The following is a 12147-nucleotide window of genomic DNA, read 5'->3' on the forward strand; positions in this document are numbered from 1 at the left end:
AATTGCTTATACTCACCAAACTACTATTGTCTCTAATATTAGGAATAAAAAGTCCTCACCTCACAGAGTTGTGGTAACAATGACAAGTTCTTTGGCTGAGGGTGTAGCTTAGTGTTAGAACACTTTCCTGGCGTGTACAAAACCCTGGGTCTCCTAGTATGCACAAAGCCCTGGGTTTCATTCCCAGCATGAAAAGAAAAGAAAAGAAAGAGAGGAAGTTCCTGACACATTGAAAATACCTACTCAGTAAATGTTAGTTACTACTAGTACTAGTCCTGACAGCCCTGAATATCTATCCAGAAACCAATACCTTGTTTTGTGGTTTCTAGTACAGAGTTTCTGGACATGCCACCCTTAGATTGTTTCCATTGTGTTTACAACAGTCAGTTACCCAAGAAAATCGGGCAAGTTTAATAACTCAACCGTGAGTTTCCAAGGCAAAGTAAAAGTGACTCCCTAAAAGGAAATGATTTGAATAGAAGACAAATGATACACTTATTAATAAGAGTACCTATCACCTTCTGAGCACCTAATACATCATCCCACTGAATCATACATAGCAGTTATGGGACTATCATTAATCCTATTTTATTAAGAAAGAAACTGGGGTTCTTAGATCCTTATGTACATAATAAGTGGTGGAGCTGGGATTTATTCCTGGGCTATCAAACTCCAAATCTTCTTCTCTTTGCAGTCTTAGAGCTGGAATTTTCAAAATTTAGCAAGGTAGCCTAGAAAAGCTCAATATTTTTCTTAACATGGCCCTGTGGCAAATGCTCAAAAAGCAATTCCTCTCAGTACCCTCTGACCTCACCTGGTGATCAAGAGTCCTTGTTAAGCACACTTATCATAGGTACATGCTTGGTTTGAAGAGATTCTGAGAGAGACTTGTTTTTAATTATATTAGAAGGAACCCAAAAGACAGAGATAATACCTTGCATCTGTCTTATCTACCCACACATGGTGATGCTAATGGGGCAGAGCTTGCAAAGAACTCCAAGAGGGACACAGTTCCAATCAAAGCAATCATGTGCCCCAAATACTCCTGTGGCAGAAACTATTTTCCAAAGATAAACACAGTAATAGTCATCCCACATGTTCTGTTGTAATGTGATCTTGCAATTCCCCCATCAGGAGGTGGAGTCTATAAGTGAGGTAATACACAGGTTTGTTGGTTCAATGTAGCCATACCACATGTGTATGTATTTCAAAACAACATATTATTATACATAATAAATGCATTTACATTTTGTCACCTGAAAAAAGGAGGTGGAGTCTGTTTTTCTTATCCTTGAATCTGGGCTGGTCTTCATGACTTATTTGATCCATAGAATTTGTTGCAAGTGAGGTTATGGGTCTTCTGAGGTGAGGTCAGGCACAACACATCAGCTTTTGCTTTGGACTTTTGGACCATTCACTCTTGAGAGATTCTTTCTGTGAAGCCCAAGTCACACGTACATAAACCACATGAGGAAACTCCAGGTGACAACCACAGTGGAGCTCCCAATCCACAACAAGGTTCAGCTGCCAGCCTAGTGAGTTGCATTTTCTAAAAAAGTGAAGAAGATTCTACAAACTACATCCAAGACTTGAATATGCATCCTGGGCTAAGATCTTAGAGCAGCATGCTAAAGAGGAAGAATTGACCCCTCCACTAGGATCTTACATTGATTTGGTAAGAATAAATCATGGTAGACATAGGGATTGGCACAAAATGCATATTCAAGAAATACCTCCTTTATCAGTTAATCATATTTCTTTTTTTTAAATGGAGTTACCACAAATTTCATAAGGAATAACAAAACATTCCATTAGTTCCATAAAGGAAAGAAAAAGAGGTCAGTCACAAGATAGGAGAGTTGGGAGATTTTAATTTAATTGACAACTCTCAGTACAAATACTTGGTAAAAATCAGAAGGAATAGGCCACTCAGCCAAACTTCTTGTTGTGTATACATTTGAGCAGAGGATTGATCCCACAGATTTTAACATTTTTGCTAAATGCCTCTTTAGCATTTTCCTGGGTAGGATCTGTGCATCAGTTCTGTGGGAATGTTCTGATTATCTGTTGTTGCATAACAAACTACCCCCAAACTTAGTGAATTACCTAGCACAGTGGAGTGAAAAAAAAATGGATTTTAGTGATATTGCTTTGTGATTTGCTAGCAGAAAAACTTTGGGCAAGTTACATAACCTCTATCAACCACAACCCATTCCGCACAGGCATGATGTAGTTAAACAGAAACCCCGAGGTCAATTGGCTGTGTTCAGTCCCCAGAGAACCAGGGCAGGTGGTTCCTCTGCCAGGGAGACAATTGCAGTGAGAGGCAGGAAGCAACCAAAAGGGAAAAGATCTTTGAATAAGAGGAGAGTTTTCCAGGCAGCAACTGGCCCAGGGGATGACCTTTTTTCCAACAGACTGTAGACACAGAGATCCTAACAGCTCATCCTTCCCCCATGGGTTGGAAAAGAGTCACTGACTTTTAGATCCTTGGGAGGGATTTTGACTTTGAGGGAGAGTCATGGCTCCCAATATATGTGGGTCTGTTTTGTTACTATTAGGTCCAGAAACAAAACATAAGGGTAATATAAATCTCAATAACAGAAAATAGGTAGCATAGGGAAAGCACATGCTTGAAGGTCCCAACTTGAGCTTCAGAGATATACAGTGTGCAGTTGGCAGATCAGCATTAAAATATGAAAGCAAAATATGCAGGGACAGCCTAGAGGCTGGACCAGAGCTGCAGGAGAGCTTGTGACATGGTCCTCCTGTTGAAAGCCCTCCTGAGTATGAGTAGACACTTTTTTGTGTTTGTTTGTTTGTTTTTGGTACCAAGAATTGAACTCAAGGGCACTTAACCACATCCCTAGTCCTTTTTATTTTTTATTTTGAGACAGAGTGTTGCTAAATTGCTTAGGGCCTCACTAAGTTGCTGAGGCTGGCCTTCAACTTGCAATTCTCCTGCCTCAGCCTCAGCTGGGATTACTGACTTGTGCCACCTTGCCTGGTATGGTAGATGAAAAACCAGCGCCCCCACCTCAGAGCAAAGCCTGTCCAAGGAAGGGGGCATGACCCTTGTCCTTGGAAAGACCCACAGAGCACTCCTAGACACATAACCTTGTTTATCTACAAATAACAGGAGAGATCTGCTGAGCCAGCAACCCCCTAGCAGCCACCAATCAGCATGAGACAGGGAAATACCTGGGATGCCAGATGACCCTCCCAGTAGTTTATGGTGGTTGATAACATGTTGGGAAACCATGTAGTTCAGCACGTACACCCCTCATGGCTTAAACCAATAAGTTCAAATGAATCCCCCTCTTATACTAACCAATCACCCTTACCCAACTTGTTCCTACCAGTGAATGTACTAATCATGTTTTAGAGTTGTTTTATGATTTTCCCGCGGTGTGTGATGATTTGCTAAGAGATGCTATGATGTATGTGAAGTCCCTGCCTTCCCCAAAGAGTGTATAAAACTGCTGCAAACCCTGGGCTCGGGGCCTCTCAGCGTCACCAGTTGTGTGTGCGCGGAAGACAGAGCTAACTCGCAATGAACACATCTTTGCTGCTTACATCGATCTTGGTCTCTGGTGGTCTTTTGGGGGTTCCGAATTTGAGCATAACATAGACTTTTGACATTAGCTCCAAATGAGGTTATATGTTTGCCTGTCCTTGAGATATATTGAAAGAAGGCTATGTTCATCATGCAATTTGAAACTTGTGTTTCACTGTAATTCTAACCACTTGGGTGGCTGAAGCAGGAGGATTGCAAGTTTGAATTCAAACTCAGCAATTTAGCAAGGCCCTAAGCAACTTAGGGAGATCCCATTTGAAAAGAAAAAATAAAAAGGCCTGGATCTATAGCTCGGAGGTAAAGCACCCCCAGTAGCAAAAACAAAACAAGCAAACAAACTTGTTTGTGTTCCACTAAGGAACTACCACCTGCAATGTGTTAGCAATTAATATTTTTTTAAATATTAATATGTTTAATAGACCAATCTCTAATAAATTTGTATATAAACACATATGTTGCTTTTATTTTATGCTAACAAAACTGTAAACCAAAATGTAACCACTACCACAGTATTGGTAGTGGTTACATTTAGGTTTACTATTTTTACTATTTTTAGCACTAGTATTTACTAGTCATTGTAGATAGATTCTCAAAACCCATTCTTGGGGCTGGGAATATGGCTCAATGGTAAAGCACTTGCCTAGCATGTGCAAGACTTGAGTTCAATCCTCACCACCAAAACAAACAAAACAACCCAAAACCCATACTTGACCCGGGCTTCTATCAGGCTCTGAGAGAAGGTAGATGAAAGCTAGGTTCAAAATCAAGAGAGTAAAAATAAATGATTGAGGACAAGACATCACAGGTGCCAGTCCCTGGTTGAATTTCTCCAGAATCAGAGATGGGATGTGAAGATGCTAGCAGCATTTGTGTGTTTGGAGGCTCCTACTCTGTGAACCTCAGTTTTCAACTTTTTTTTAAATATTTTTTAGTGTTGATGGACCTTTATTTTATTAATTTATTTATATGTGGTGCTGAGAATTGAACCCAGTGCCTCACACATGTGAGGCAAGCACTCTACCACTGAGCCACCATCCCAGCCCCAGTTTTCAACTTTTTAAGGGGAAAATGTTAGACTTTATCATCTGTTTTCCTACTTTAACATTTTTATGTATTTTATATCTATATATCTCTCTATATTTATCTATAATATATTTATATCTATCTATATCTATATCTATCTATCTTTTTTGTTTTTTTTTTTTAAATAACTGAGGTGAGAGAAAGATTGTCCCCAATCCTCATCCCAAACCTTGGAGGGCAGAGTTTCATAGATTGTTTTTCAGATTAAAGAAAGATAACATAGGCATATGAAGTATATAGCACCCCAATGTAGTACAGAGAAGACCCACAATCGTAATCAAACCTTATTTCAGTGGTGAAACACATGAAAATTCATGCTAAGTGGGAAATAATCGCTATACATAGCCATGTACCACATGAGCTCAGTTCAGGTTTTGCTACTAAGTGAATTCAGGTCACGTTAGGTCTTGCCCCAGACTGAGTTAAAACAAAATGAGAATCACCAACCAACTTTAAGTTTTTAGAACTTTTCAGATTCCTGAGTTATGCAGTTAACTCCTACCTTCTATTAAATGAAATTTGTTCCTAAGTTATTGGTGTTAGTTTGCTAAAACTTGCTGTTGCAAGTTTTTCTGATCATTTTTCTTTATTTCTTCATCCATATTAAGCTTCAAGGTAAGAGAAGGCCTGTACAGAAAGGAAAGGTAAAAGACAATTATAAAACTTGTTTTCCACAAAAAGTATATCATTGTTTTTGTTCATCACTTTTTTGTGGGGACAAACATGGAGCATGGGGGTCCCTAGGTAAGCACTCTACCACTGCGCTATATTCCCAGACCAGATAGTGCATTATTTTAAAATACCAAAACACCAGTATATTGGTTGGTGTGTTTGTTTTTTTTTTTTTTAAAACCTGAAATTGAATCATTTGATTTTTTCAGATGTAGCCAAAGAATTATACACTGTATTGAAATGAGTCAAATAAAAGTGTACTTTTAAAAACTGTCCTGACCACATCCCTCCCCTGTTTAAAAACTCCTCCAAGGCAAGTCAGCCTTGTTTTAAATTTCCATTTCCCAGGTTTCCAGAGAGGGTTAGCAGCTTTTCTCATGTTTATTAGGCATTTGTCTCCCCCTACCCCAAACCTATTTCTTTCTGAGGGGATCCTTTCAGAATGCAGGTGGGGGTGGACAGAAAGTGTGGTAAGTGGAGGTGACCCAGCCGTAGTGGCAGAATCTGAAGAGGAGGTGGGGAGAGAGGAGAAGAGGAAGGAGAGGAAAGAAGCAGGTCTGGTTCCACCCCACCCCCATCTCCCCAGCCTAGCCCACTCTTTCTTACAGCTGTCTCCCTTGCCACTTTGTCTCCCAGGGTCAGAGTCATTTTCTCAGGCTGACTCTATTAAGGTCCTTGGATCACTTATTTTACATGGGTCCTTCCCCACAGGGCAGAGACTTTCCACCCCGGGGAGCAGAGCTTCAGGGGTAGATTAGGCCCAGCCCAAGCCCCTGCTCTTCTCCCATAGGGAGGGACATCTGAGGATGGTGATGGCAATCTGACCCAAGCACCAGCACATTCAAGAACTGGCACTTGTCATTCACATGCTAGTCAAACAAACAGAATCCCAATGGGAAAAATCAGCAGCTTTACTCCAGTTTATTGGACGTCTTAGTGAGTCCCCCAGTCTCCTGGACTGTCTTCTCTAATCTCTATGAATAAAAAAACACGAACTTTGAAGTCAGGCTGAGACACCTTGAAGGAGATATTTGCTCTCTTTGATCCTTAGTTTTCTCATCTATAAAATGTATATTTAAAAATACTTGCTGCTAGAAAATCCACCAGCGAGGAGCCGGGTCAAGAATGCAGCCTGCTAAATACAGTGCAGATGTATATAGCAAATGCTTAAATGCTTAAAGTTATTTCCTTCTTCTTCTTCTTCTTCTTCTTTTTTCTTACAGAACTTGTGGCATCAGCAAACTGAGGGAGAAGTTATAGCAAGAAGACAAAGTGGGGAAGAGATCTTGGGCCTGAAGAGAAAGTTGAGGTACCGTTTTTGAGACATAAAATATGTTGGAAGGGGAGAAAAGGATAATTTAGGATTTAATTGCTTCCTCCTGTTTATCCGACACTTTAGATACAACCCTTGCTTTTTATCTTATTTCTGTTGCCTTAACAAGTCTTCTTACCGAAGAGAGCCACAGCAATTGAGTATCCTCTTTTTGATTTTCCCTAAAGGCAATGGGGCATGAGGTCAGTGGTTAGTGATCAGGTTAAAGGAGATAGACTTTCTAGTCCTGGCTCAGCCCCAATTGTATGCCCACAGACACATGTGAATGCCTCCATTTGATCACCAGTAAAATGGTAAAATCCTACTTAAGTCACATGGTACTCACAAAAATTGGGGGGGGGTCACTTCTCATGTGCTAGATACTGTGTTAGATTTGGGAGATAGAGAAGTAATAAAACCAAATCCTGCCCTTTTAGACATTGCATTCTAATGTGAGAGAGAGTGAACAAACCAAGAAATGTAAATATGGCAGGTGGTGACTAGAGCTATAGAGAAAAATAAAGCCAGGTAAAAGATTTAGATTGAGGGAGAGGTTATATGGGGTAGGAGGCGTTCTCTGAAAAACCTCCATAATTTGATGCCCTCTGAGTAGAGTCTGAGTAAGAGTCAAGAGTGTTCCAGCTGTTTTGAGATTTCAATGAAATGATGCAGATAAACTCTTAGCACAGTACCTGGAGGATGCTGAGCAATGTTAACTGTTTATATTAATCCAGAAGGCATTCTGTATGATTGTAGAGAAGGCTACATGTTGGTAAAAATCTTTTAGTTCCACCTAAGATTTTCCTAAGCAATCCTTAACTACTAAAAAGGAGAGTGGCGATGGCTTAGGGGACTTGGCATCCGCACAATTCATTGCTGGCAATGAAATGCTGGTTCTATGAGCAAAAGTACTCTGTTTTAGGAAGGAGTTCAGGGGCTCCAAGATGGCAGAGGCAGGGTACAAGAAAAATGCAGATGGAGGACAAGACAGGGAGATGAGTCATCATGTCCCATTACCATGACAACTTCTGATACTGAGGACTTATTGCCCATAACTCCCACCACAAGTTCCATATTTTTAAAATGACCAATGGTTGCTGGGTGCAGTGGTGCACAGCTGTAATCCCAGTGGCTCAGGAGGCTGAGGATGGTGAGTTCAAAGTCAGCCTCAGCAACTTAGCAAGGGCCTAAGTAATTCAAAAATATAAAAAAATATAAAAAAGGGTTGGGATTATGGCTCAGTGGTTGAGCGCTCCTGGGTTCAATCTCCAGTATTAGAATAAACAAACAAATAAATAAAATAACCAATGGGTGTAAAATTGGCACTATTCTAATTAGGTTTTCTAAAGTAACCAGTGGTGGGGAAATTGGATACTATTCTAATCAGGTATTATAAGGTAACCTTAAGGTGTTCAATCAGGTTCAAATAGGAAGAGAATGCCTCATAGCTCAGCATATAAGGCACTAACTTCTAGACACGGGGCTTTGAGCTTCTCTTTCTTGCTCAGCCCACTCCACTCCATCTTACAGAGTGCTACTTCCAACTTTACCTTCAATCTGTACTTTCTCTGTGACTTCTGTGTGGATTGGTCAATTCTTTGTTCCAGATACCAAGGACCTGGACCCCAACTGGACACCCCCCCAATGATAACAGTAGGGGACAGACGTTTTAATCCAGCACAAAAAAAGAGTGGAAGCTGGGGCAACACCTGTAATCCCAGCTACTCAGGAGGCTGAGGCAGGAGGATCACAAGTTTGAGGCTAGTCTGAGTAATATAGTGAGACCCTCTCTCAAAAAAAAAAAAAAAAAAAAAAGGTTAAGAGTGTATAGCTCTAGGGCTGGGGATGTGGCTCAAGTGGTAGCGCGCTCACCTGGCATGCGTGCGGCCTGGGTTTGATCCTCAGCACCACATACAAACAAAGATCTTGTGTCCACCGAGAACTAAAAAATAAATATTAAAAAATTCTCTCTCTCTCTCTCTCTCTCTCTCTCTTTAAAAAAAAAAAAAAAGAGTGTATAGCTCAGTAGTAAAGCACCCCTAGGTTCAATACCCAGTACTGTCTTAAAAAAAAAAAAAGTGTCAAAGGATGCTCTATAATATAGACTTCAGACTCATGTTCTCTGTAACAAATATTCCCAACTCTGAAGTTGGCATGTGCATTGAACTATTCCCCATCATCAACAATAATAATGGTGATGATGACATTAATTATGCGGTTTATTAGGTTTATAAATGCTTTTTTCACGAAGACCTCAAGTGTTTTATGGACATGACCTAATTCACCCTCACAACTTCCCCAAAGACAGGTCTACCATTTAATATATGAGGAAACTGAGGCATAAAGAAGCTAAGTAACAGCTTCAGGGTCAAGCGATTATCTAGGCAACTCTGATCTGGATCTCAGACTCTAATTTTCAGGTCAGCTCCCTTTCTGCCTTCCTCGTTGTTTCTGGGCTGCAGAGATGACACAGTGTGTGCAATGAAAGGCATCCGTGTTGCTAGGTGTCAGAACAGCCTGCCCTCTGCTCATCACATGGTCCATAATCAGTACATGCTGGTTTTTAAAAATATTCTTTAGGAAGCCAGGTGCAATGGTGCACACCTGTAATCCCAGCAACTTGGGAAGCTGAGTTAGGAGGATCTTAAATTCCAGGCCAGCCTCAGAAATGTAGTGAGATTGTTTCAAAAAAAAAAAAAAAAAGGCAGGGGATGTGGCTTTCTGATAGAGCACCCCTGGGTTCAATCTCCAGTATGGGGGGTGGGGGTGGGGGTTGGGGTGGGGGGTGGGGGGGTGTTCTTTAAGAAGGGTCTTCTTGGGCTGGGGCTGTAGCTCAGTGGCAAAGCACTTGCCTAGCATGCATGAGGCACTGGGTTCCATCCTCAGCACCACATAAAAATTAACAAATAAAATAAAGGCATTCTGTCCATCTAGAGCTACAAAAAAAATTTAAAAATTAAAAAAAGGATCTTCTTTAGTACTACCAAAATATTAACTATGTAGCACACTTTTCTTTCTGATAGCCACCTCATGCTTAAAAGTCAAGATGGTATAAACAATGCAAACCTTGGTAGGTGAGAGTGGCCCGGGTTTGAAATGCACACATGGTAGAATAGATATTTGGCTTTCCTCAGTGAAAACCAATGGGAAAAGAGCAAGGAAACTCATTTTGGGTGGTCACTTTCTCTAGGCTAGGCCATTGACATACATGATATGTTATTCTATTCAACAAAATTTCTCAGGAAAAAAATTAACAAATTAGGGAACAAGCTATCTAAATGTTAAGCAGTTTATCTAATGGAACATAGCTAGTAAATGATAAAGCTGGAATTCAACCCCATATCTATGTGATATCTAAGTTTCCTCAGCTTCCCAAAGGCCAAATAGCCAATTCATATCATCTCAAATTATGTGCAGTGTGATGATCTAATGTGAGTCATGTATGACCCATTTCTTCCTTTGCATAAAATAGTAGAAAAAAATAAAATTATATAAAATCATCAAGTGAAATTTGAACGATTCAATTTTGCTATTTTTAAATCTTCCTTTTAAAATGTTAATAAGTTAGTATATGCAGCAAAAATTTGGAATTTTGGAAGTTCCAAAATTTTAATGATCTATTCTATCCCTGTACTCATCAATATGGATAATTGATGGCTTCCTAGGTAAACATTTCAGTGCCCCTCTTTTTCTTATGTAGATGATAGCAGATATCTCTGGAGACCTGAGGAAGGCCTGAAATCTGGACAACAATATCAAGTCCTTCTCAGGTAATGTCATGTAGTAAAAAGTTACCAACTTTGGAAAGAACTTTACTTATAATTCAATCATTTATATCATTCAAACTGTCATATGATTATGCCAGCAATTAAGTTATGTGTACCTCAAGCATGCATACCAAATGCTGTACTAAGATACAAATTCAAAAACACCATAGAGGGTCTGGGCTGTAGCTCAATGGTATAATGCTTACCTATCATGTGCTAGGTCCTGAGTTCAATCCCCAGCATCACCAAAACAAAAACAAAAACAAAAAAAATTTAAAAATAAATGAATGATAAAAAAATTATAGACAAATCAAAATAGAATTATCACAATGGTTCAAGTAACTCATACAAAAGTATGGAAAAGAAAACGAAGAAGAGAAAATAAAAACAGCAAACCTAAGACCCAACCCATCAATGATTATATTCAATGTCAATGGTCTAAATATACCAATCAAAAGACATATTTTGGAAGAGTGAATTTAAAAATACAATCCAACAACATATTGTCTATAAGAAACTCACTTCAGGGGCTGGGGATGTGGCTCAATCGGTAGCGAGCTCACCTGGCATGTGTGCGGCCCGGGTTCGGTCCTCAGCACCACATACAAACAAAAATGTGGTGTCCGCCGAAAACTAAAAAATAAATATTAAAAAATTCTCTCTCTCTCTCTCTCTCTCTCTCTTTAAAAAAAGAAAAAGAAAAAGAAACTCACTTCAAATATAACAATACAGGCAAGTTGAAAGTAAAAGGGTAGAAAAATATATATTGTGCAAACATTAATCAAAAGCAAACATAAATGGCCATATTAAGATAAGACAGAGCCCAGAACAAATAAAATTACTGAAGAGAGGGACAATATATAATGGTAAAAGGGACTCTATACCAAGAAGACGTAGCAATTCTATATATGTATGCAATAAATGACAGATCTGCAAAATATATGAAGCACAACGGCTAAAACTGATAAGGGAAATAGACAAATTCACAACTATAATTGGAAATGTCACTATACCTCTCTTAACAATCAATAAAACAAGTAGAAAAAATTTAGCAAGGAATGTAATGAATTTAGCCAGAAACATTGGACTGGTGTGGGGCCTCTTTCTCCCACATGTAAAGGTAGAAAGCCAAGTTTCTCAGAGAGTGAAAGATAGCCCCTGGGTGAAGATTCAAAACCTTCTTCATTCAGTGAATTGTCCTAACAATGCCCATTGGGCCCCTTCCCAGTCAGTTTCCAAAGAAAATGACTCCTGCCTCCATCTCCAATTAAAAAAAAAATGGATACATTCTTATAGAAATGATGGCACATTCACCCATCATTTGTATAAGTTCATCACTGCTTAGAAATGCAGAAAACGTGCTGTTTACTGCTTTTTTTTTTTTTTTTTTTTTTTTAGTCCTTAAGTGGGCTTTCTTTATGACAGGCTCCATTGACAATTTACCTGGTTTAAAGGAATTTATGGATACCTGGTGTTTGGGAATATGTTTCAAAAAGACTTGCACTGTCTTTCTATACGTTGAGTTGTGTTTCTCCAAAATTCATGTTGAACTCCTACATTTCACAACAATGTCAACTGATACCACTTTGGGAGGGGCCTGAAGCAGAACCACCAGGTAGAGAGGAAGCTCTGGGTGCTGCCGTGTTCTGCTGATGTGAATGTGGCTGAGAGGCCTAAGCAGAAATTTGCCTGGTTCCACTCAGAAAACAGGGCTCAAGTACCTATAGGCAGAGGCA

Source organism: Urocitellus parryii, chromosome 11, assembly GCF_045843805.1.
Source record: "Urocitellus parryii isolate mUroPar1 chromosome 11, mUroPar1.hap1, whole genome shotgun sequence".
In the NCBI taxonomy this organism is placed as follows: Eukaryota; Metazoa; Chordata; class Mammalia; order Rodentia; family Sciuridae; genus Urocitellus; species Urocitellus parryii.